This window comes from Microcebus murinus, chromosome 21, assembly GCF_040939455.1.
Source record: "Microcebus murinus isolate Inina chromosome 21, M.murinus_Inina_mat1.0, whole genome shotgun sequence".
In the NCBI taxonomy this organism is placed as follows: domain Eukaryota; kingdom Metazoa; phylum Chordata; class Mammalia; order Primates; family Cheirogaleidae; genus Microcebus; species Microcebus murinus.
This window is the reverse complement of record NC_134124.1, coordinates 32,037,003-32,061,560: the sequence shown is the minus strand read 5'-3', so window position 1 is coordinate 32,061,560 and position 24,558 is coordinate 32,037,003. Positions and strand designations below refer to the sequence as shown.

General features: G+C 45.3%; 1 protein-coding gene and 1 pseudogene across 1 annotated transcript in view; both read left to right on the top strand.

The window, feature by feature from the left end:
• Nucleotides 1-24,558, top strand: part of SLIT3 (slit guidance ligand 3) — a 586,308-nt gene that overhangs the window by 333,473 nt on the left and 228,277 nt on the right. The window lies entirely within an intron of this gene.
• On the top strand, nucleotides 450-3,780 carry LOC142863123 (LRP chaperone MESD pseudogene; annotated as a pseudogene).

Sequence of the window (24,558 nt, the reverse complement as noted above, 5' to 3'; positions counted from 1 at the left end):
AGGTTTTAGATTTAGTAAATGAATACAGAGTACAATTACAGTAAAGATTAGAGCAGAAGCTAGTTTGCCAGAAAAGAAAAGAAAAGAAAAGAGGATGTGTGTAAGCAGAAATCTAGACTGCTACAGACCAATGATTCTATCTTTCCCCTCTTCCACAAAAAGAAATGCACATAGATGCATTTTGTATAAATGTTTACTCCTTAACATGTAGCTTATAGATCAAGGTTAAAAACAAACAATATCAACTGTTGAAGAAGTGTAGTCAAGAGTCTCTTTTGCAAATAATAGAACCCTAATTCAAAATGGCTCTTAAAAAAAAAAAAAGAAAACATATTGGCTTATAAAACTAAAAATGCAAGGGCTTCAGGCAAGGCTGGATCAAGCTGCTCGATAATGTCATTGGGACTTTTTCTTCATGATGGCGCCCAGCATTTTTATACTTATTCAGCATGGAGTTTGGCAGGACAAAAAAAAAAGAGCTGCTCTGCACCTCCGACCTGCTGTTGTCACCACGTGGGGCCTGTGCAGCTGAGGGCCTGGCCGGGACACCTGGCGAGGCTGGCCCCCCACCCCGGAAGAAGAAGGACGTTGGCAACTACAATATCGCGGACATGGCGGGGCTTCTGGAACAGTGGGAGCAAGATGCCGACACAAAAGAAGGAGACCTTCCCAGAGCACAAGAGACCCCCTGCGCCCGCCGTCTTCTCAAAGATGGACCCGGGCAAGCCTGAAAGCATGTTGCAAATGACGAAGAAAGGGAAGACACTCATGATGTTTGTCACCGTGTTGTGAAGCCCCACTGAGAAGGAGACGGAGGAGATCACCAGCCTCTGGCCGGGCAGTCTGTTCAGTGCCAACCACGACGTCCAGAGGTTCAGTGTGGGCTCAGACCGGGCCATATTCATGCTGCGTGTTGAGGGCTACGCCTGGGAGGTCTAGGACTTTTTGGTCAGTCAAGACAGGTATTCTGATGTCACTCTGGAGGGACAGGTGCACCCTGGCAAAGGAGGAGGAAGCAAAAAGAAAAATAAAACAAAGCAAGACAAGGCCAAAAGAAGGAAGGAAGGAGATCTGAAATCTTGGGCTTCCAAGGAAGACAGTCGGGCTGGGAGCAGAAGGGAGGACCTGCAATGGGGGCAGCGTGGTGCTCCACAATGTCATTGGGGACACATGACATGGAGCCCCCCTGCCGGGCTCGGGCGGGGGTGGGCACAGGAAACCACACACCAAATGACACTGTAGTTTAGAATGTAATAGAAATGGTCTGTCACATTGTCAGTACGAGAATTAGTATTTAAAAGCCTTCAAATAAGAAGACAGAGGTTTTCTATCTAGTAATGTCAGATACTGACAAATTCATGTTTACTATGGAAACGCCTTACATGGACTGGACCGCGTTGCTTTTTCCCATTGAAACCTGGTGAGTCATGAGCACTCCATGCCCTTCCTCCACGCCCCCACTGGGGACTGGCTGTGCCGTGCTTTTTACTTTCTGCTAACTAAAAGGATAGCAGATTCTAATCAGACAAGTTTTTTAAACCGTTAATTGAATGGGACTCTTCTGCCACAAACATTTTCATGGCTACGGAGGTAGGACATGCTCTGGTAGCCCTGCCGCAAGCTCTGATACCTAAATATATATAAAAATATATATAACCAGGCAGCCAGGGTGTGTAAATCCACATCTCTGCAGGCAGAGAAGAACAGAAAATAGTATGGCTTGGAAATCTTGAGTAGTTAACTTCGAACTTCTTTGACTTGAATTGCACTCATCAGTTGAAGAGAACTTTTCGTGTGCCTGCCAGGTTTTATGTGGTCAATAAAACCTGTTTTGTTTCCTTATTTAGGAAAGAGTAATGCTGGCATCCAAGATTCATAGGTTCCATTCAATGTGACGGTTTTAGGGTATATAGAGAATCCGCTGTGGTCCCTTGAGGTGTGGCAGAAGACTCAATAACCTCATTTATTTCTAAGCTTTTCTCTTTGATAAAGTACCTAAATTTGTGGTGGTTTTGTACGGTTCTAACATGATGTGCTACTATTAATGTCTGATTTTGCTGTTCATGTGTTGGAGCCTATTCTGAATAAGAGAACATTTATATACAGGTATCATTTTTAAGATCTAAAATTCTTTGGGAAAAACTCAATTGTCATTTTAAGAAATTAAAAATAGCATATGAATAGGTGAAAAAAAAAACTTGCTTATTCTAATAGTTCCTGTAAAAGTTCTGGAACTTATTCTTATTGGGCCTGGCTAGGTCATGTGCCCATCCCTGAACCAATCACTGCTGCTAGGGGATGCACTAATCTGATTGGCCAGGCCTGTGTCATGTGATCTCCCTGGAGACTAGGCTGGGCCTGTTCCTCCCCTTCGATACAAACCGCTTGTGCTGAGAATGATGAGAGATGACAGCCTCTCAATTGGCTAGGTACCAGGCCTAGTGCTAGGTGCTAAAAGATGTCACAAGTTGGTCCAAAGCTTGACAATTTGCAGGCTCTTTTATATAAATAATCTTATCTGATCCTGACAAACACCATTATCGTCATTGCACAGATGAGGAAAGTTACATTCAGGGGTGCTCCGTACCCCATTCAAATAGACATGGCAACTTGACCTTCAACTTGTCCAACTCCAAATTCTGTACCCTTTCTATGAGCCTTTTGTCAGGATCGGTAAGAACTTTAACACGAAAATCTTAAATTCCTCACTCAGCTACCTAACAGAGTCAAGCCAGAGACTGAATTTCGGTTTCTCCACTTAGAAACAAGTCTTGAACCCTCAATGCATGAAGAGAAGAACTATATACCTTACTGTTCTTTAGTACTTAGGTAAAGTACAGCGATAATACCAATCTGAGTTCATTGAGCACTTACTATATGCCAGGCACTTTGCTAAGCACTTTACAAAAAATGTCTCATTTAATGCCGGTTTTTACAACTCTGTGAAATAGCAAGTTCTATACCTATTAGCAGAGAAAAGGGATTCTGGGAGGGATGAAATGGCCTAACCCAGGAAGTGTGCAGAGCCAGATTTTGAACCCAGCTCTGACTTCCACTCTGTTATCCTTCCTACTGAGAGAGGAATGGGGCTAATGTCTTTGATTTCAGGCACTGACCCATCAGAATTCAATAGAAAACTGGGTAGAGATGAGAGACAAGAAAGACATCAATACCAAACTTTGTGGGAGCCCAGAAAAAGAAGACGAAAATTAGATTTTAGACAAATTCTTGGTGACTCAAGAGGCCTTAAACCAAAATAATGACAAACAAATAAGCAGACAAACTTCAGGCTAAAATAAGAGCATTGTCTTTTAAAGATTTCCAGAAGTTCAAACGGACTAGGGCTTGATTGTCCAAGCCCTGTGGGCTGGTTTGCTTTTACATGAGAATCTTGCGTTTCCCTTGCCCCTGGAACTCACCGGGGATGGCAGCAGCCCTGGGGGACCCTGAGCGGTTCTGTCTGGACACACGGACAGGCCAGCCAGAGCTCCTCTTAAACACGGCGCGCACCCTCCTCACAGCCCCGTCCTTCGCCGCCTCTGGTCGCTGCAGACTGGCATTTTCACATCAGCTACACTTTTCGACGTACACATCTCATGACAACCCTGGCAGCTTTCAATTTATTAGGCATATTAGCAAATAAAACTGTCCTGAAAAGCCCAGATTTGATATCTGGAAGATTCATTTCAGGATTGATTTAATGCAACCTGCCTAGTAGTTTATTTCACATCTTCAGGTTGGGCCTAAATCACCCTCGTCTTGTTGATACCTTTAATATGATGGTTGGTATTTGCAAGATAGGCCAGGCTATAAAAGAACCTGAAGACTCTAGTTGCTTGCAGTGTGTTTGGTTTTTTTTTTTTAACAGATGATAAAGATACTTTTTAACTTTATGTGTGTAGGAGATTTGGTACTTTTTTCTTTTTCCCTTCTTTGCTCTCAGGGATGTTATTTGAATATAATAAATCGCATTAACTGTTGATTTGCAGCTGTGGGGAATCACCTTCTTTCTCTGGACTCACCACTCAGCACAAAGGACTGGTGACATCTGACATTCAATATGACAAACTATAGACGCACCATTCAGAAATGGTCCATCATTTAAGTGTTCTTGTTCTTAAGCCCTGGGCTGCTATCATACTTTTTCAAGATGAAGACTTGAACAGAGCAAACCTGTTATTACCAAACCAGCCAGTGGCACTTACCAAGGGCTGTTACCCTCTGTTGGCATTTATCACCCGCATCTCATTTGACACTTATCATTTATTGCGTGACAATATTATTTATCTTTTATCCTCCCCCACTGTATTGCTATCTGCTGAGAGCTTGGGCCCTAGAGTTAGCCCATTCCAGTTCAAATCCCAGCTCTGCCATTTACTACCTGGATCACCGTGGCTATATAATAACTTAACCTCTAATCTCACTTTGCTTGTTTTTAAAACAGGGATAAAAATAAGATAATAGGATTAAAGTAAGTAATGTATTAAAAATCTTTTTGTTATTTCTGTTTTTGAGACAGGGTCTCTGGGCTTGAGTGCAGTGGTGTCATCATAGCTCACAGCAACCTCAAATTTCTGGGCTCAAGCCATCCTCCTGCCTCAGCCTCCAGAGTAGCTGGGGCTACAGGCATGCGCCACCATGTCCAGCTAATTTTTCTATTTTTTAGAGAGATGGGGTCTTGCTATATTGCTCAGGCTGGTCTCAAACTAGCCTCAAGTGATCCTCCTGCCTCGGCGTCCCAAAGTGCTAGGATTACAGATGTGAACCATCATGCCCTGCCTGAAAAAAATCTTTAACATAGTACAAGGCACATGGAAAGTGCCCAGTAACTGGAAACCACTGCTATCATGATTAAGACAAGGATAATAATACTAATAGCAAAAAATATGGTCTTAACTGTTACTTTCCATTTTGTGTACCAAAGCACCTTGCATCAAAGTAGATAAGGTGCATTCATGGAAAGTCTTGATTATAGAACATTTATGAAAAAGATCCATTTCACTACACCTTAGAATTGTATGCATCCGAAAATGAATTTTTGGCAAATAGATGCTTAACAAAGCTCATTTTATGGAAAGAAAGGTCTTGAAGTTGGTGAATATGTTTGCAATACTTGATTTCTTTTTAGCAACTTCAGTCTCCCTTTGTCTTGTTTGCATTCTCAAATTGTTTAGCCAAGCCTGCCTTCATAGAATCTACTTGGGGCATCTTAAGGCTTTCTGAATTAGCAAACATTCCAAATTTCTGGAGTGTGAGAATCTTTATTGTATTCCTGGGATGTTTTATGCTCAGCAGACGGCAGCTCTAGCCAGAGTTCCTGAAGCAGGAACACATCCATACCCCTTCCTGATTGAACGTAGTGAGTCAGCGCCCAATGACACTGGCTCCCCATGGACATGTGCCCGGGCACAGCAGTGGTGCCTGGACACCTCCCTCCTCATCCATCACAGTCCTCACCCGCAGCCAGTCTGCCCCGGTTGCCCAGGTGCCTGTCTCTGCTCTGCTGCTGCTTTGTCTACTTCGAGTTCTCCTTTATTCTGGATTTCCGGAACCTTGTACATTTCCCCCTCAGCGCCCATTTCTGTGTTGCCTACAGGGCTTTATACACCCCCAGTGATGACATTTTTCCATGTCGTTGTCATGCAGTGGATTGGTAGCTATGTCATGTCTGCCATTTTGAACGAATATCTCTGTCTTCCAAATCAATCGGGGCAGACTGGTTCCTTCTACTTTTATTGCATAGAGAAGGGACGAGGCAGAGGGAAGGGGGATGAAAGTCGAATATACTATCTAAATACCTGGAAAGGATTCTTCTAAATGACAACACGCTGTACCAAGGCTTGTTCTAGAACACAACGTCGTCATTACCTGCCACAGCAGCAGCACGGTGGAGCAACTGTGTACACGTCACTTTCTAGGTACCAGGCAGTATGCTAGCATGTTACATAAATGTCTTACCTAGTCTTGCTGAAATGCCCCTCTCTCTCCCACACCGATGTCCAGTGTTAGAATCAAACTCTCTCTATAAAAGTTAGCGACCCATCCGTACTGTTAAAATCCACCCATGTAACAGTGGTTAAATGCTGGTAGGATTTTTTTGGGGGGGAGGGGGAGTACTTATTTGCCTAGTACTTAGCCATAGTATGTTCTTTATCTCATATCTCCCCATCACAGACAGACCACAGCTAATTTTATGTGTTAGAAGAAGTTCACCCTTCCTCCACGTAGTTTACTCCCACTTGTCAGAAAATTGTCATGATATATTGGTGTGTTAGAACAAGATTTATTGCCATATTTGGGGGGAAAAAAGGATGTAATAAATGCGTAGATCTGCAGCATCTACCATGTGGTTGAAGGCCCTAGATGTATGACTACGTTGTATGCTCACGTCCCGCATGTCAGAAGTTCCAGCCCAGGTATTTCTGATCAGAAGCTCTAACGTGAATCTGAGCATTTGCTTTGGGAAAGAAAATACTAATGATGGTAACTGCTATCATTTATTAGAATCTTTTATATGACAGGCACTGTGCTAGACACCATTCTTCTAATTCTTTAAAAAAAAAAAAAGGGAGCTGTTATTATTCCCATTATTCAGAAAAGAAAACTGAGGTGCACAGAGAGCTACGTGGTTCATCGAAGGTCACGCAACTAGTGAGTGGCTGATCTGGGATCTTCGCCCCAATCCCAGTACCCTCCAGTGTCCCAGGCTCTGAAAATGCTTGATCTCCCATTCCGCTGCACAAGGTTGATGCCACCTGGATACACCTGCCCTTACCCCAACCCCGTGTCAGTCTGTACCTTCTAAAGGGACACTCGGTCAACCTCCTCTCTCCCCACTGCCACCCTCCAAGGCCAGGCTGCCGCTGCCCTTTGCCTGGACTGCCAGCTCCCCAGTGACCTCTCCTTGTGTTCTTCTCCCCGTCCAATTCCTCCTCCACAGTGGGCGTCCTCTCCCAAAACGCAGGCCTCATCCCTCCTGCTCCTACTTACGGCTCTTTAATGGTTTTCCCTTTCTCTTAGGGTAGAAATGACAATCCTCCCTTGTGGTCCACATGGCCCTAGGCGATTTGGCCCCAATATCTTCAGCACACTTGCCCCATGGCCTCTGTGCTCCAGGCACACTGATCTTCTCCCGGCCCCTCCTGCACGCTGGCCTCCTTCCTACCCCAAGACCTTGTATGGGCTTTTCCCTCCAACTCTGCCTGGTTGAGTCCTCGTTCTTCAAACCCCAGCTCAAGTGTCACTTCCTCCAGGAAGCCTTCCCTGACTGCACCTTTGCCCCCCTATACACCACCACTTGTGATAAACTCACTTTCATCTCGCTAAGCCCAGTTATAATTAAACAACTACTTATGTAGTTGCTTAATTTGTAAGTATCTTCCCCAAACTGGAAGCTCCAGGAGTTTACATTTAAATTCTGATCACTGTAGCCCCAATGCCTAGCATGGAACAAGCACCTAGTAGGTGCTCAATAAATATATGTTGATTGACTAAATGACCGAATGATTCCAATGCCCCTCCCTTAGCTGAAACAGCACCCTGCATCCGCTGGGACCAGGGTCGGCATGGCCCCCGGCCGGGGGACAGCGCATTCCAGGAAGTCATGGGACGCGGAAAGCTGGGCTGCTTGTTCTCCCAGTGTAATGTCAGCTGCTCATAGAGTTGATTTTATCCCTTCTGGGGAGATTCATTCTTTCCGGTGGACACTGTCTTGGGAGGTCTCTCTAGGACCACTTGCTTTGAGGGGAAGAGCTGGGGTCCGGGAAGGGCATGTGAATGAGCCGTCCCAGTGTTTTGGTCTTGGCCTAATTGGGTGTTGATTTGCTACCCACAAGTACGGAGATCCAAGCACCTTAATGCCACGAGGCAGCTTTGGTTAGAAGCTCTTTGCTCGGTTTCACTAATTTCGCATCCATGTGGTCCTCCCCAGGCTAGCATCCCTAATTGTGTAGGGAAAACTAATTACAATTATGGGATTCCAGAGCCTTTATTTGGTAGGCCAGGTTCATTTCATTGTCTGAAATTTGCTTTCAGTCTGATGCATTTTTTTTTTCAGTTGCCAGACAAATATAAACAGATTTGTTTCTTTAATGTTTGCCATCTTGGAAAGAATATTCTTTAAACAAAAATCAGACACACATACAAAGGATGTTTCTCAAAGAAACCATGCCGCAGTTGTCTGTGAGCGCTGTGATGGGTTTCTTCTGAATTTCTCCAGGGCCCGGGAGCTCAGAACAGAATGTCACGATTTGCGCTGAAGCTTCTTTTCTCGCTGTTCGCTGTAATCCTGCACGTCCCCTTTTATGAAAACACCGTGAAACCTGAAATGCATTCAGACTTCCCTCTAGCCAGGAGTTAGAGGTGTGTACAGACCCAACAGGCTTTTCCATTTAAAAAGATCATTTCATCAGTATAGCACCGTGACATAAGAACAGTCAGACAACAAATACTCACGGAGGTGCTGTAGGGGAACAAAGCAAAAGAATGAATGAACACACTGAAACAGTAGACTGGAGGCTGCACCCCTGACTTCGAGGAAGGCACTCTCTGGTTGTAGAGATGAGATGAAATCCAGAGACACCCAGAAGGGCAGAGCAGATCATCCCTGCAGGCTGGTAAAGTCAGGGAGGGCTTCCTGGAGGTGGTGTGGCCAGACAGGCTCTCAATGCTCAGTATACTGGTTCCAATTTGGGGACCTGGAGAGAGATGACTTGAGTCCGAATCCCAATAGCACCTCATTTTAGTGTGTGCCCTTGGGCAAATTAGTTTCAACTTCTCATCTAAAAAAATGAGGGCAACTCCTACTTTACAGAGTTGTTATTTTTTGTTGTTTTGTTTTTAAAGATATATGAGATAATGTACATGAAGCATCGAAGATAGTGCCTGGCCCACCAGAAGTACTCAGGAAAAGCCATTATTTATTGATGGTGATGTTGTTGTTTTAGTTCCCCAAACAGGCTCTCTCTTGCCTGCAGGGCTTGGCACAGGCTCTCTGCCTTCCTAAAACACTCTTTCCCAGTCTCGCGGGCTGACTTTGCGCTTCTTTCTGGATCGTTCTAGTAGGAAGCCTGCCCTGATCCTGTGAGCTCCCCCAGGCTCACACCTCCCTGGTCCTCTCAGCATGGTGTCAACCTGCCATCTACCCAAGGCACGTTGACCTCTGCTTCTTCCCACGATGGGGCCAATAGTTATTAGCCGAATGAATGAACGAGTGAATGAATTAGCTATTTCTCTCCCGTAGTTTCACTCCCTGCAGAGAAAATGTGAGTCGCGGAGTGGATCATTTAAAGACTGGCTATTGAAGTAGAATCACAGCCAGCAGGGAGGGAAGGCAGGCTGGGGTGGCTCAAAATTATCAGTCTGTTCAGCTCTCCACTCTCTTCCCTCCAGCAGAATCTTCCAGTAGGTAAATGATTCCTTTGGGGAGCTGTTGGCAGGTGATTGTTACTGTGCTGTTGGCCAGGGCTCGCCCACTTTGGCAAATGGATCTCTTTAGAGGACAGCCAAGCTGAAGTCCCGGTGGGCTTCCAGGAGGTGTGTCGAGCCCATCACTCCCTAAGGAACACTGCGAGCATTTGTCACCACCCCAGAGCCACTGCTGCCTGTTAGAGCAAAAGGCTCTCCCACTCCACCCCACTCAGCCCTTCCCAGCCAGGTTCACCCTCTTATGTCATCTCTGGTATCGCATCACCTTTCTGCTGAAAGACCTTCCTTCCCTTTTTTGCTTACTCAATAAAATCCAGACTTTCCTGTTTGGCCTTTGATGGCCCCCAGGGACCCGGTCCTAGATTATCCTTGTTGTTTTCTCTCCAACCCTTTACTCACATCGATGTTTTGGAGCCAGAGATCCGAGACTCAAGTTCTGGCTGCAGTACTTACTAACGATGCTTTTAGGAGAAGGTGCCAGCTCTTTGGAGCCTCAGTTTCCTCATCCCTGAAAAAGGGAATCATGATTCTCACTTCCTCTGGCTGTTGTAAGAGTTAGCAGAGATGCTGATCAGAAACCCTTAGTGGACTGGAAAGTTCTTTCTAATGTGCTAATGGTTATTAAATGCCCTCAGCCTCAGCTGCATTTTTCTACATACCCACGCCTTTGCACGTCTCTGCCGCACATCTTTGTTTATGCTGTGTTCTCGCCTGTGCCCCGAGGTTCTCTTTAACCACGGATGGCGAATGTTCATCTCTATAAGCTGGCAGTTCTTTCTCAGCCTGGTATGCTCGCCGATATTATCCAGGTGGAAGGCTAAATTATAGTTTATGCTTCCAAAGACGAGGACTGCGTCTTACAATAATCGCTGCTATTAATTGAGCTCGTCCTATGGGCCAGGCATAACATCAGGCTATGCGTGTTTCACAGTGTTCGACTCTAGGGGGCGCTACGCAAATTGTAGCCTGGGCTGCTGCAGTCTTTCCATGCCTGCTGTGGTTTAGGTGTGCTTGTCATACCTTCATTCTCACAACAGCGCTATGGGGCAGGCTTCCCCATTCAACAAATATGGAAACACACTATGAGGGGAAGCAGCTGGGATGGGGCATTGCTAAGATCTGAGCCCAGGTCGATTTCCTTCCAAATTCGTTGGCCACCCACAAAGCTGCTTCCCCGGGGGTGTCCCTGGGCAGTTGCTTATCTACCTTCTACATGTTGATGGATTGTTGAGGTGAGTGCACTAGGGCTTTGCTGTCTGTGAGATATTTTGCAAAGCAAGAAAGCAGGATATACGGTTCCTCCTATTCTTCTGCCTCCCTGTAAGGTAGGGGCCCAGGAAAAGAGAGAGAAGAAGCCCATATATGTGTGTCTTTTCTTCCTCTTCCCTCCTCTCTCTTTCTTATCTGGTCCAGAACAATGACTTGGAATACATGGTGCCTTCCACCAAAAAGAAAAGAATCAGGAAAGGGGTAGAGATTGGGATTTGGGGCTGAATGAGGGGACATGATCCAAGCAGGGAGCACCTGGCGTGTGGCAGCCACACCCCTGCAGCATGCAGCCTCCCTGCTTTTGGAGAACCGACGGTTCTCAGTGATAAAGCATGTCCTGATCATGTCATATTTGAAACTCCCAGTCACCCTCATCCCATGGAAACGTTGTGATGGCTACAGGCCTGGCAGGCAGGTGGAGTTCACTATCAAGAGAGGCGGGATCCCCTCCCCCCCAGTTCTGTCACTCAGAGTAGAAGAGTCAAGGAGCATTGTTATGGTCTGGCTTCAGCTCTTGGGTCATGGTGAAAACACCTGCAGGGAACTATTAAAGCAGATATTGCAAAGGGGACCTCCAGAGTCATCTCAGCCCACAGTGTCCTGGGCAGCCCTTCCTGCATAATGCCTTGTGCAGTGGACACTCTTGCCGTAAACCTGCCAGCCTCGAGTCACCGGGTTATCTGCGACACTCGGCACAATGTAGGTAGAGTAACTGAAGCCAGGAGGCTGGGTCTGAGGCCACGAGACTGCCTGACCATACAGTGGCCCCCACTGCACCTGGCCTAGGTCCCATCTCCCTACTATATGCTCAGAATATGCTGTCCCTTTCCTTCCCCAAGGGAATGTTGAGCAGAGATCTGGACTTCAGACTTGAGATTTTTGTGGAAGGGCAGGCAGGTGAGGAAAAGGTTACTCTCCCGCTTCAACCTTAGGCTCTGTTGCCAGGGACCATGTCTTTACTTTTCTCACCCCTGTATCCCGAGATCCTTACACACTGGCCCATAAAGATGCACAATAATATTTCCATGATGGATGAATGGATGGATCAGCCAGTCCGTCATTTGTTATTCCAACTCCCTCATCCTGCAGATTTTGTTGTTTTTTTCCCCATAATTCCCAGGTCAAAGCAGTCTGAACTCCATACAAAGGTAACATAAGATAAAGGGGAGATGAAATTAAATGTCATCCTTCTTTCTGAGGCACCTTTCAGTAGCTTCCCTGGCTTTCCCTGGGTAGGTTGATCTATGCCTTTGTTTACTTCCTGCCAAATCACAGGTAATGCCAATATGGCAATTAGAGAGTGTCCCCGAGTTTTCCCTGGCAGGGACCTGGGTGCGTTGGGCCTCAGCTGGTTGTCAGTGGTGGTCAGGAGAAGGCACTTGCAGAGGGAGGTGGCGGCATTGTCAGACCTGCGAGATTCCAGGAGGTTCTGCAGGCTCTCTTGTGGATTTGCAGGATTTGTCCTCTGAAATAGGATGTTTCCTTTCCAGCAGGTGCCAGTGCCTACAGGTCCTTGTCCACAAGGCACATCACTCATGGTTGGAGGCAACAAGAAGCGGGACAAGGGATTCAGTGTCCTGGATGGATCAGGCCTCTTGGGGACTCCTGGTTTGCGAATTTCCAGAACTGGAGCTTAGCTTCTCGTGGGGACTGAGCCACAGTTATCAGCTGCCAACCCCCCTCCAGGGCTCTGTTTTTAGATGTGAGGGAGAGGAGTACAGTGCCCCAGACTTCCTTGTCAATCATAGCAACAGCAGTACAGTGCTAAGGGTTTGTACTTATTGAGCATCTATTATGTGCCAGATGCTAAGCTCCGCCCTGTCCACGCTTTACCTCCTGGTAGCCTCCCGGCACCTCCAGTCCAGCAGGAACAGTTGCTGTCTCTTCTGTGCAGATTCGGCAACTTAGACTGTGAGAGGTTGGGGTAACTTGTTCAAAGGCGCACAGCTAGAAGTGGCAGAGTCCAGACCGGAAACCAGATTGCCTGACCTCAGAGCCTCCAACGGTGAACCATTCAGCATCCAGCGTGTCTGCCTGTCTTGCTGTTTGCTGAAATGCACAGCCATGTCCCGTGCACTCCTGCATAGAGAAAATTTAACTCGGGTCTGCCTTCCTCCACGCCGAGGGCCCGTCACCCAGTGGATGGTTGTTCCGCTTTCCAGCCATCTTTCCTTTAGGCAAAAGTCAGTCTCATTTCCAGTTGTACAGAATCTACTCTCCCCTTCTGCTCTTCTCTGGCCCTTGCTGACTTTAATTCTGAGCATACCTGGGTTCGAATCCTGCCTCTGCTGCTCTGCAGTTACCAGCAGCCGTGGAGAGGTTGGTTAACAACTCTGTGCCTCGGTTTCCCCATTTGTAAAATGAAGGCCATGATAGCACCTATTCATTGGATTGTCATGGTGATTAAGTGATGTAAGTCTTGTAAAATAAAATGGTTACCACAGTGTTGGGCATATAGTAAGCCCTCAATAAACGTTAGCTATAGTCATTATAACAACAGCAACAATAAGATCTTCACACTCGGAGGCCAAGTGGTTTGTCCAATGGCTTAAGGTAGAGTTGGGAAGCACTTGCTGGTGTAACCTGGAGCACGTGACCCAAGCTCTACTAGCCTTGGTTTCCTCATCTATGAAATGGACACAATTAGAGTACCTAACTCACAGGGTTGTTATTAGGATTGAATAGATTGTTAGAACAGTGCCTGGCAACAGGTGCTCACCAAGTGTTATTTATCATATTTAACATATTTTTATTGCTCAGTATTTTAATGAATAGTTTGTGATTGTTTGAGTCTGGACCTATCATGTATAACTTAATGGCGTCTTAGGCTAAGAGTTAGAGGCAGACTGGCCCAAGGACTCTGGACAGAGCTGCTTGGATTATCTCAGCCTGAGTTACTGTCTCCTTCTATAAAATTCTGCCCATTTCCCAGCTTTCTTCCAGAGATGTTATAGAGAGAAAATGGGAGAATAGATGTAAACATACTTTGGCTCTAAAAGTGCTATTTTAAAACATTAATGCCATGTGAGTTGTATTTAACTCATGCTAGTTTTGAGTGTGGGGCCTTGTGAAGCATATTTAACTCACACATCTCTTTACCTTGGCAGCCGTGTGAACTAATTTTCAAGTTGCATGTAACTCTTGCACAGCAAACAAAAAAAAAAAAATCACAAATTTTTCATTAAATTAGAAAGGATTGTTTTGTTTTCAAAGTTTTTATTCTATTTTTGTAATAAAACATTGTGTCCCCAAGGAAAAAAATTTTTTGTAGTGTGCCAGTCAATGTGTTTAGTAGTATGTAAATTATTAATTACAGCCATTCCTATATGTTTCAATGCTTTAAACAATTTTTCTAATTCTCCAAGGGAGAATGTAGCAGGTCAAACATCAGAGAGATTTTTAAATGTCTGGCATTTCCACCTTCTAGAAAGGCTTGCACATACACAAGGAGGCAGCAGCAGCCCACAGGGCCAGGTTCCCAAGCAGAGGGAGGGAGGGAGGGAGGGAAGGTGGGCAGAGGTGACATACACAGCAGCCTTGGTTGCCTGATTAGGGCTTGGCCCCAAATCCAGTCCTCACCTGCGGCCCTCGAGGGACAGCAGAGTAGCATGGAATCAAGGAGACTCTTTAAACCAGCGCTTTCCAAAGAGCGGGAGTCATAACTGTAGGAGTACATGGAAGAACTTTTTAATTATTATTCATTTAATTTAATGCGTTTCAGAGTTTAATGCACATTAAACTCAGTTTAATAGCTTCAGTTTAATAGCTAGCACATTAAACACTTGATTTTACTGATAATATTTTCTTCTTTAAATAATTTTTTAAATGTGTACCCATTTAAAGGGAAGTGTGTAAGTAAATATGACAAAAATCTTGAAGGTGAAAAAAATGACAAAAGTTTGGAAAATGCCACATCAAAGCAAACCTTTACTGAGCACCTATTATTCGCCAAGCACTGTCCCGGGTGCTGGGAAGGCAGCAGTTAGTACTGGATGAGCCCTGGCTTGAGGGTCTCCATCTGGTGTGAGAAATAGCCACGTCCACGGTAACCGTAATGCAATGTGATAGGTGATGTGCAGGCAGTTCAAAAAAGTGCAGACTAAACCAGATAAAGGAGGGATCTCTTCTGCTAGGGCAGCTTAGAAAAGCTTGAAAAAGGAAATGACATCTGAACTGGGTGTTAAACATGCCTCAGTCATCGGTGAATCAGAGGCACCCCATCCTGCAGTATTTAATAATATTTAATGTCCCCGTGTCACAGCACTGACATGCTTGCAGACAAGATAGGCTGAATCTTGATGGTCAAGGAAATATGTGGTGCAATTGAGCTCCACCTGCCATGGGGAGCAGCTTGGAGGGACTGAGACCTGAACGGGCAACCCGAGCTTTAGGAACAGCCGGGCTAGCTGATCGACCACAGGGAGAAGCACGGGATAAGGTCCAAGAGTAGGTTGGAGAGGTCTGAGGCATTGAATGCCATACCAAGTATCCTGGACTTATCTTTTATTTTAATTATGGTAAATACACATAGCATGAAGTTAACCATCTTAAATATCTTTAAGTGTACAGTATAGTAGTATCAAGTATATTCACATTGTTGTACAACCAAGCTCCAGAACTCTTCATCTTGCAAAACTGAAACTCTATGTTCATCAAACAACAGGTTCCCTTTCCCCTGCCACCCCCAGACCCTGGCAACCACCACTGTACTTTCTGCCTTGGTGAATCTGGCTATTCTAGGTGCCTCATGTAAGTGGAATCATGCAGCATTGATCTTGTGACTGGTTCATTTCACTTAGCATAACGTCCTCCATATTCTACATGCATCGTAGCATGTTGTAGCATGTGTCAGAATTTCCTTCCTTCTTAAGGCTCAATGATACTCCATCGTATATATATACTGCACATTGTTTACCCATTCATCAACGGATACTTGGGTTGCTTCCACTTTTTGGCTGTTGTGAATAATGCTGCTTTGCATGTACAAATACCTCTTCTAAATCTGGTTTTTGGTTTGGGGGGATATATACTCAGAGGTGGAATTGCTAGATCAGGTGGCAATTCTATTTTTAACTTTTTTTTTTTTTTTTTGAGACAGAATCTTACTCTGTCTGCTGGGCAGGAGTGCAATGGCACCATCATAGCTCACTGCAACCTCAAACTCCTGCCTCAGCCTCCTGAGTAGCTGGGACTACAGACACACATCACGATGCCCAACTAGTGTTTCTATTTTTTGTAGAGATGAGGGTCTCACTCTTGCTCAGGCTGATCTCAAACTCTTGAGCTCAAGCAGTCCTCCTGCCTCGGCTTCACAAAGTGCTAGGATTACAGGCATGAGCCACCACACCTGGCCCATTTTCAACTTTTTTCCATAGCAGTGGCAGAATCTCACATTCCCACTAACAGTGCACAAGGTTTCTGATTTCTCCACATCCTCACCGACACTTGTCATTTCCTCGTTTTCTAGAGTGGCCATCATAATGGACGTGAGGGAATATCTCATTGTGGTTTTGATTTGTAGTGCCCTAATGATTAGTGATGTTGAGCATCTTTGCATGTGTTTGTTGGCCATTTGTATATCTTCTCTGAAGAAAAGGCTGCCCAGATCCCTTACCCGTGTTGTAATCACATCGTGGTGGTGTTGTTGAGTGGGACTTATCTTTTAAGCAATGACAAGGTACAAGGTTTTTAAGCAGGGCTTTAACACAGTTAGATCCAGGCAGTAGACATGTAGGTCCAGCAGTAGGAAAGATGAATTGGGGGGTAGAAATGCAAAGTGGGACTGCCAGGGAGCTGCCTTTGTGACATCCAGTTGAGACACGAGGAGACCCAGAGCCAAGGCAGTGGCGATGACTATCTGAATAATTAATATTCTCTGTCTACTCCTGAAAAGTGCAGTCCGTTTAATTGGAGATGCAGGCTCTCTCCTAGTGACATGAAGCTCCTTCATAGGACCTCATGTCTACACCGTCCCCCACAGTGGGGTGGACAGACTCACCCTTCCTGCTCTTTGAGAGCCACAGCTCGTACTTTATGGTTGTCCTGAACTCTGAGCCACTGCACCGCGGAGAACAGCATGGTTATCCCAGAGCACGCTGCTGGAGGAAAGCATGTCCTCGGTCGGTCACTTCGGGAGTGGCGAGATTCTGTAAAAGCTGGGGGAGACTCCAGGACTCTTCCCAACCACGTCCACTGGCTGACCCTAGTCCGCTGGCTTTTAATCAGTTTCCCAGCCGCTGGCTGAGCTCTGAAATATGTCGTTTTGGCAGTAAGGGGACCAAGGCCTCCCTCGTTACTGCCTTTGAATATAACAAATGACATTCTCTTTCCTTTTATTGGAGAAAGCAATGGGGCTTAGAGTTGGCAAACCTGGACTTGACTTTGGGATTGAGTGCTTCACCCCGAGTGCAAACTCGGCTTCTGCTTCTGTAAAATAAAGGTGACAACCCCAATTTCTTTTTTACAAGGCAGAGACTTGAGATTGCCTTACTCAATATCCACTCCAGCATCTTCCTCATCTACCTTCCTGTCCTGCAGAGATGGAAAAGCTAAAATCGACAATTCTCAGACTCCTCTGCAGCTAGGTTCTGGGTGTGATTTAATATCTGCCTTCTGATGTGCTTGTCAGATACTGGAATCCAGGACTGAGTTAGGTGGGAAGACAGGAGGCCGGCCGGGGATCTGTCTTGCAAATGTTGACCATGGTGTGTGGCTCTCGAGCCAACGGCTCTGGGTGTAACTTGCAAATCTCTACATAGCAGCTACGATGGTCTGGTTCTGGAACCAGCAGCTGCTTCCTGCTCCCCCAGCTTGTGCACAGTGGCAGCTCCTGAGGGGTCAGTTCTGCAGTGTTGTCCCTGCAAGTCACCCCCAGAGATGCACCCTGGAACCTGTTCCCCAGCCCATCCAGCAAGCTTGTGAGCATCCAATCCTTTTTGCTACAAAACCAACAGATGCTTACAAAAATTGTTGGATATCCTGCTCAAACTACCTGTCGTGGCTTCTGTTACCTGCAGCCAAACCCAGACTGTTTTACACGGTTTAGGACAGCAGAAAATAACAAGCAAATGTTCCTAGCACCATTCCTGGCTCATACAAAGTGCTCTGTAAATACTGGTTGGCTGAATCTGAAACTGGGGCTGATTTTCACTGTGATGGGGAGTGGCAACCTCTTACTTCTATGATGGGCATCTCAGGGACGCATTGTCCCTTTTCCCCTCCACCCTGCAAAGTCATCCCACCTGCTGATTGATCTCTGAAAGGTTTTTTAAAAGAGAAGACGATGTTCTCAATTAGAAATAAAGCCCAGATGCTCCTATGTTCATTATACTAGCCTGAGTTGAACTGAGGTGTAACTGGTTGGTGTGGGCCCCTTTCCTAAAAGGTGGGCTCGAGGGGGCAGGAATGAGAGAGATGGAAGGTACTAGACCCTACCCTGCAGGAGGGAGAGAAGTAGGATAAGGAAGGGGGAGCTAGGCAAAGACTGGGGCTAGGAGTACCCTAGATCCCAAAAGTCCGTGCCCCGGAATTACATGGAACAGGCCATGCCTCGTGACCACTGAGGCCCGTGTCTGTGGCACCTGTGAGCGGCCAGAAGTCGGCCAGCACAACTGAAGTGACAAGAGCAAGGAGTGTGGAGAGAGGCTGGAGAAGTGGGCAGGGTCAGATCACACAGGGTCTTGTGGACCAGGGTAAGGACTTGTCTAGTCCAGTGATTGTCAGACCTGTTCTGTCAAGGGCCAGATGACAAATACCACAGGCTGTGCAAGCCAGCAGGCAGGCTCTGTTGCAACCACGCAGTTCTGCTATTGCAGTGCAAAAGCACCATAGACAACACATAAGGCATGAGCGTGCCTGTGGTCTAGAAGCTTTGGTTCAGGCAGCAGGCTGGCTTTGGCCCATAGGCCGTAGTTTACCGATGCTTGACTCAGATTGAGAAACCTCTAAAAGGTGTTTAGGAAGGGGGTTACCTAGTCATGTTTATGTTTGTCCAAGAGCCCTGTGACTTAAGGGTGGAAGGTGACGGGCAGGGAGCACAGGGACTCGAGCAGCCCAGAGAGGGGTGGTGGCTTGGGGAGGGTGCTGCCCATGGAGGTAGAGAGGAGTAGATGGGACAGATATTTGGAAGTAAAACATGCTGGAGATTGGTGACTGGTTGGACATAGGATTAAGGAGAGAGACCATTAAGACTGACACCCGGGACTCTGGCTTGTAGCGTGTTCTGGGGGGCAGCTTGTTCTTCATTTTTCCGTCTTCCATCTAATGATGTGTTAAAGTAAACCATTTCCCCCAAACACGTCCAATCAAGACGTTTCTCTTCTGAGGATGGATTCACTGTCATTGTTCCAGTCTGGAACTGGGACAGGCTGGAATCATCCCCGACTCCTTTTGTCCTACCCGCCCCCACTCCCATCTAAGTAAGCACAAGGCCTGGTGACTCTGCTACTCAACACCTCGTGACGCAAGCATCCTTGCTCTCTGTATCTACTCACTTCCTGAGTTCAGATGGTGTGACTTTCACTGCACAGGTTCTGGGATCAAAGGAATCTCAAAATATATCTCAGAATCACTTCCATTCCTGCATTTGAAACGTGAAAGTTCCCTTAGCAAGCAGCACCCAGAGTTTCACATTCACCCCAGTACCCTGCCCTAGCTGGGACCTCTTTGTCTTACGCCAAACGGACCTCTTTCCAGTGTACTGAGTTCCCTTATAATCAGTTTACACATCGCTGCCTGATCAGATTTCATGAAGCTCTACCCTCGTGTGCCTGCCCGAAAACCCTTGACGGTTGCCCGTTGCCTCCAAACTGAAGCCCGTGGCCCTTGCCCCAGCCCTCTAATATCTGCAGTTGCACCCAGCCCCCCTTGGTGACCTTTCACTCTCTTCCCCTTCAGGACCCCTTGATTGTGATCAGCCTTCACCACCCCCCCAAATGCACCATGCACATGTCCACCTCTACAGATTTTTACACCCAACAGTTCCCACCCTCCACCTCTTGTATTCCATACTGGATGAATTGAATTCGCAAAGAGAAAGACCTCAGTTGGAAACCTTGCCCCTTGCGAACACTGCAGCACAGGGCCAGTTACTTCTCCGAGCCTCAGTCTGCTCATCTGCAAAATGGAGTTCGTTTTAGTAACCTTGCGTGGTCGTTAGGAGGACTAACAGAGAAAACCGCCATCGTGCACTTAGACTGTGGCAGGTGTTTAAGGAATATTGCTTTCCTTCCCCCACACCACCTAAGAGTGATTTAAATAATTAAACGAGCTTTTATGTATAAAGTGCTTAGAACAGTGTCTGGCTTACAGGACGTGCCCAGAAAAGGTTAACCATTTTGTTCTTACTTAATTGGAAGTGTGAGGCAGAAAATACAAACAAACTGTTCTCCCTCTACTTGTCATTCCTTCATTATGATAATCAGTTTTGGGAACTGGAAGATCAAGAATGCTCCCTGGGGGAGGAAGGGGGGCGGGAGGGAGGCCGCTTGGAGCTGGGACAGGAGGAGACACAGCCAGAGGCAGGAGGAGGTGCACTCAATGTGTGCATTTCCCAAAATCAACTTCACCTAATTTTTAATTTTGCTAATGGCTAGTCTTTATTTGAGATGTCATGCTGAAATAACTCTTTTAATAAGAGAGAACTAATGCACTCATTTTTTTTTCTCTTCCTTCCCCTATATCAGCAAGGATTTGGTGCAATGATGTATATCACCCTTTTATTTTAATTAAGCATATAGCTGTGAGAGGCTTGTAAAAATGTTGCCAACAGAGAAATGCTTTAACGGATGTGAACTTGAGGTTGGCTTGTCCCATATATCTTTACTACAGAAAATTGCCCTCTTCGTTTTGCACGTGAGGGGAATGGCTGAGCTCCCATGCGGGCCATGAGTGGAAGCTTGCGGGAAGGGGCTGGTGTTTGGGAACATGGGGTGTTTGGGACTGCGAGAGTTTCCAAGAAGGCTGGGCAGAGCAGAGGGAGGATAAGAAGATCTGTGTTCTCTGCAAGATCAGGTGCAAGGAAATGTCCTCATGGATAGAAGTTCTCCTTCCACGTGTTCGGTGACAGCTGATGTCCAAATATACAGATTTTGAGAAAAAAAAAATCAAAGTTTTAAATCAAGGACCTGAAATTTAAACTCAAGCATTCGGACTCCAGGGCCAAATTAGCCATGATTCTAAACCAGTCCCCAACTCAAGAGCGCTGTGTCACGTTAGTGAGACTGAGAATAGTTATTCTATTGCAGGCGTCCTCAAACTGCGGCCCGCGGGCCACATGCAGGTGTTTTTGCCTGTTTGTTTTTTTACCTCAAAATAAGATATGTGCAGTGTGCATAGGAATTTGTTCACAGTTTTTTTTTTTTTAAACTATAGTACAGCCCTCCAATGGTCTGAGGGACAGTGAATTGGCCCCCTGTTTAAAAAGTTTGAGGACCCCTGTGAATAGGATATACGTGAATGAATGAGTAATGCGTTGCAGGTTTTTATTCAATGGCTTATGTTTCATATACCAGTGAGTACAGCCCATAAAGCTGAGTGCATGGTATTTCTGATTCCCGTATTAAAAAAAAGAAAGAATGAAAAGAAACAGAGAGACTCTCAGTTTTAAATAAGCCAGAAAAAGAGAGAAGCGGAGACAGACCAGCTTGTAAAAGAGAGAATTGAAAGTCAGAAGAGAAGTTCGCCCACCCCCAGAGAAGTAAGCTTGACCCACAAGAAGAGAGAAGCAGCCGTTTGGAGCAGCGCAGAAGCTCCCTGAACGCGAGTACACCGCCGGTTCAGGGGGGCTGGAAAGATCCGTCACAGCTGAGTAGGGAAACGGGGAGCTCGAGCCCGGGCAGCGGACATCTGTATTCCCTTCCTGCAACTGCGATGGTCCCACTGGTGAATAATTCATTCTGAGATTATCCTCCTGCCTCTCGTTAAGTTGTTGCTCCTGCTCTCTGCAAAGTTAGCTCTGGTGCGTGAAGTTGTCGCAATTCCTTAAGCGTGTGCCATCCTGGAGCGGGGAGTTGGCCACCTGGTGAAGTCCACAGCCACGGGATCTCCACAGGTGTGGGGGCTGCCTCGAAGGGGTCAGAGGCTCTGACTCCCAACATAAAAAATCTCCCCAAATCTTTGACTCCCAGAATAAAAACCAAGTTAATCAAGTGAGCATGCATAGCTTACCCAAAGGCAGGGCTGACTTCCATGCCTTGTAGCTTCTTAACATTGTCGTCTTCTGCAATTCTGCCCAAATGGGGACCAGGTATCCAATGAGCCTTTACATCCCAGAATGAAGGTCATTGTTACGGACAGTAGGGAGTTCAGGCAACTTAGAGATCCCTGCTAGAAAAAAAATAACAACCACTTCCGTAGAGCAGAGGCCAAACCCTCATTTGATTTTAACACCCCTAAATACCTTAGTTCTAAATATTGACATTAACTTTTCTCAAAGGAAGATACTAGAAGAAACATACTGAATAATATCTAATTTAATGTAAATCACCAAAATTTGGTATAGAGGAAGGTTCTTTTTTTTTTATGTTCTCACTTTTTATCAATGAGGAACTGACTTAAAATGACAAATGTGTAAAATGCAAAACATAATCTTTACTACTTATTATACTTAGGGTTGAAAAATTAAACCCCTGTTGGTGTTTAATCTGGAAAAAAAAAAGGCTGACGTGTAACTTTATCTTTGTTAGTCAAGGGGCTTTTCTTATTTTTAGTTTTTAATTACCAAATTAATAATCTTTTTTTTTAAATAAATCACATCTTACCTAATTTTGCAATGTAAAGTTCCTTCCCCTCCCATATTCCTCTCACAGAGGTAGCCATTATTAAAGGCTTCAGTATCTTTCCAGCAAGTTTCTGTGCATGATCAAATGGAATCAGACTGTGTACCATTTTAAAGTTTGCTGTTTTACTTAATATATCATAGCTATGTTTCCATCTCAAAACATAATTTTCTTTTTTTATTCTTACTTTCTTTCTTTCTTGGCACAAGCAATCCTCCTGCTTCAGCCTCCCAAGTAGCTGGGACTACAGGCCTGCACCATGACACCTGGCTAATTTTTCTATTTTTGGTCAAAAAGGAGTCTCGCTCTTGCTCAGGCTAGTCTCAAACTCCTGAGCTCAAGCAGTTCCCCCACCTTGGCCTCGCAGAATGCTAGGATTGCAGGTGTGAGCCACCATGCCCCGCCCAATTCTCTTTTTAATAAAGTACATGGTGTCCTGTTAGCTAGACACACTAGAATTCAGCTTACCATTAACTAACTGGGTAATCATTGATAGAGATTTAAATTATTTCTAGTATTGCTAATACAGTGCTGCAATAAACATCCCTTTGCATGTATCTTTGTGCATTACTGTGACTACATCTATAGGATAAAATCTCTAGAAGTGGAATGTCTGGGGCAAGAGGTATGAACATTTTATATTTAGATAGGTATTGCTAAGTAGTTCTGGTGGCATGTTTTTTTTTGTTGTTTTTTTTTTTTTTTACTTTTAAGAAGGATGTTGACATGTCTGCAGAAAATTTTTGAGAAAAACTGAAATAGCCACGAATTAAAGCCAGGGTTCTTTAAGCTAGAAAGAAAGTAGAACATCATCATCCATGCATAACATGAATGCATCACTGAGGTTGTAGCATCTCCTTTGCTAAAGAACTTCACGAAGAGCAATCCCTCGTCCAGGGTCCCAGGGCTGTACTTTCACACTGATGCTTAGGAAGGCCGGAGCCACATGCCTGTGCTCGGATCCAAACCACTGAGAGCCGAATTCTTGCACCTGAGCATAATTAATGGCAAGTGCAAGGAAGTTGTCAGAAACACAAATCGAGTTCACAAACCTCTTATAAAATATCTTCTGAAAACCCTCACCTTAGTGCAGTTGTTGACAGCAGGGCTGGGGCCCCCAGTGACAACTGATATACCAACTTCCCTCACCAAAGTCTCACTAGCCCCAGGGACCCTTTAAATTTCATTTTATCTTCCCCTTCCCCAAGTCAGAACATCAAGCAGAAATGCATAGATATGTAAGATGAATGTAGTGCACAGTTGAAATTTCTCCTGCTATGAGCCTCTCCACACCTTGAATTTTGGACTCTCAAGCCGTTTTTAAATGCGGCTTCATTTTTCTTCCCTGTCATTACCTGATTTCATCTGAAAGTCTCAGCATGTGGTTCCCTTTTCCCTTAATTCATTAGATTTGGCATTGCTGTTTATTATATCAACTTGACATCTGTCTAATATAACATCTTTGAAGCTCCAGGATGTTTAAAAAAAAGAGAGAGAGAGAGAAAGGATTTAACTCTTCAGAGCTAACTAGTGACTGTTTAAATTTATAGAGGTGACTTTAGCCCTTTGTAGATCTTCCTCTAGATAGAAATATATTTGTAATCAAAATGATAATCCGTGTTCTCTCATTCTTCAGCTGAGATGAAGGGAAAAGAGACTTGGGGGAAGGCCGAGCTATTTATTCACAGATTGTTTAAAGTCAGAGTTAGTCTGTCCTGGGAGGGAAGATTGTATTAGCTTGATAAAGCTAACCTTTTCAGCCTGGGGAAAAAGAATTACACAACAGTGCTATGAAGGTTTCCTTGGCTTCTCCAAAGAGGAATTAGATTTTAACATGCCAGAATCTTCCAAATTGGAGTGTATGCTTCTAGAGATAATATGGACATAAAAGCAATACTGAAATTTTCATTTTTGATGGGAAGCAGGAAACATTACAACAGACTCCTAGCTTCAGAGAAAAGACTGGCAGCCTGGGAGGAGGAGGAAGGGCTGTGGCCATCTTTCTTTAATACAGTCAGAGTCTTGTAAAAAATTGTCATTACTGTCTGCACCAAGAAGATGTGCCTTGCTCGGAGTTCTGATTAGA